Source organism: Phoca vitulina, unplaced genomic scaffold (assembly GCF_004348235.1).
Source record: "Phoca vitulina isolate PV1807 unplaced genomic scaffold, GSC_HSeal_1.0 scaffold36, whole genome shotgun sequence".
Classification (NCBI taxonomy): Eukaryota; Metazoa; Chordata; class Mammalia; order Carnivora; family Phocidae; genus Phoca; species Phoca vitulina.
In genome coordinates this window covers 3,719,383-3,721,729 of record NW_022589739.1, presented here as the reverse complement: position 1 = coordinate 3,721,729, position 2,347 = coordinate 3,719,383, and positions in this window count along the sequence as shown.

Here is a 2,347-nt window from a genome sequence, read left to right as displayed (position 1 = left end):
AGAGGAGATGGAGAGAAGTGGACAGGCTCAAGAGGTAGTTAGAAGGTGAAACCTGGTGATGGATTGGATGTGCGGAGAGAGAACAGAGGTCTGACGTGACAGCAGAGCTGGGTTGGGGAAATCTAGCTTGAGGAGTGGCCCTGGAGCTTGATGGGCTGCTTAAAGCTGGCTGTCATAGCCCAGATGATGAGGTCAACACTGTGTAGTGGGAAGAACCCCATTTTTGTGTTTGGTGAGGCCTGTTTTGAATCTTGCATCTTTTCCCCTTACTAGCTGTGGCTCCTAGACAGGAGATTTTATAGGTTCCTAATTTGGGAAACAAGGTGGGAGGGGAAATGGGCCTCCTACTTGACATGGTTTTCCTGTCAATGTTTAATAAAAAATTAACTCTTACATCCCTGCCTGCTCCATACCCGCCCATATCCGTGTTAGATTTGAATGTGTTGATTCAGATGAAAAGAGCACATATTTGGGTTATTGGACATACAGTAAGATCTGTAAAGGCAGAAGCCACATTTTATTCATCTCTGTATATTCATTCCCGTCCTCTGAGATAAAATCTCACACAACACTTATCTTAGTTTGTAGCATATATCACAAGTATAATTTCAAAAGATTGTGTAACTATATATTTAATGTTTGCTTTTCCCACTGGATTGTAAGATCCACAAAGGCAAGTAATAAGTCTGTCTTGTGTCCTAGTGCTGAGCACATGGTCGGCCTTCAACATGAATGAATGAATGAATGAATGAATGAATGAATCTTTGTTCCCTATGGGGCCCACTGCTGAGCACAGACTTGGCCCCAAATCTGCACTCAACAAGAGCGTGCTGGATGATTGGCACTATGCACCACGGAATCTAGCACGAGCTCCAAGCCACTGACTCGGGAGATAATTCACTTGGGACACAGACATGAATCTGAGTGTCACCTCTATGAAGGAGGGCTGGTCAGCTGGATCAGGTGCTCCTGAGGGTCAAAGAAGGTCAGGACTGAGAAAAAAGCAGAATTGGGGGCGCCTGGGTGGCTCAGTCGTTAAGCGTCTGCCTTCGGCTCAGGTCATGATCCCAGGGTCCTGGGATGGAGCCCCGCATCGGGCTCCCTGCTCAGCGGGAAGCCTGCTTCTCCCTCTCCCGCTCCCCCTGCTTGTGTTCCCTCTCTCGCTGTGTCTCTCTCTGTCAAATAAATAAAGAAAATCTTAAAAAAAAAAAAAAAAAGAAAAAAGCAGAATTGGCTTCAGTAAGGGGGCACTCGTGGGTGACTTCTGAGAGAAGGTGCTCATATATAGGGCTACACAAGGACTGGAGAGTTAAGTGAGCAGGTGTGGAGGAATGGAGATTTCCAATGCAGACAGCTCTTCTGGGCAGTTAGTTAGTGATGTCAAAGAGGAAAAACCTGACCTGGAAAGCAAAGGAGATTGCTTTTTAAATGTAGGCATTTAAGATGTGTTGATGACCCAGGGGGAGGAAGAGGGGTCACCAAAACTTGTGAAAGCCCTTGGAGAGGGATGCTTATGCACACTGAGGGGAGGCAGGGGCCTTAAGGCTGTGGTACCCAGGACCAGCCCAGACCTACCCACTTGGGGGGGGGGGGGGCATGGAGGCTAGGCCAGGTGTTTTATATGGGTCATTTCATTGGACTCTAGCACCCCCTAGAGGAAGGGCTTATTAGCCTGGAGGCGCACACACACACACTCCCTCCAGAGCGTGAAACTGGAGGTTGGAGAGACTAAAGAAATCGCCAACGCCTCACAGAAGGTGAGTGGCAGGACTAAGGTTTGCTCCAAGTCTGTCCCCAGGGAAACACTGGTTGAGATTCCTTCACCTGGGCCTTTTCCTGTCTGGCCTGGCGTTGGTGCCTCAGGCTCAGTTCCTCTCTAAACATCAGTTACTGGGGACTGAGAACCTGAACTAAAATCTAAGCCAAGAAAACACAGACTTCTTTGAACCTTTTGAAACTCCTTTCTAGGGCTATATGAGGACTTCCCGGGGCCTTAGGCACTTTTGTCTTTGGGATCTCCTTCCTTCGTAAAACAACAGTAAACATTCTATTTTATGACTGCGTAGGTATAAGTAGAAATATATTAACATTATATAGTATAACATTTTATTAGACCTAAATGGTTTTTTTTTTTCTTCTGATTTTAAAGAAAATATTTTCAGGAGTCTCCAAAAATATTACAGGCTGTAGGCGCTGTGCCTACTGGGCGCAGTTGGATGAGTCATTCTGCTCCTTTCTCATCCTCCAGTCTGACCTGCTCCAAAAGAGCAATAGAGTCACACAGTCATGGCATCCGACCCTGCCTTAACTGTTTAGCTGCAGGCCTCAGTTTGCTCATCTGTAAAAT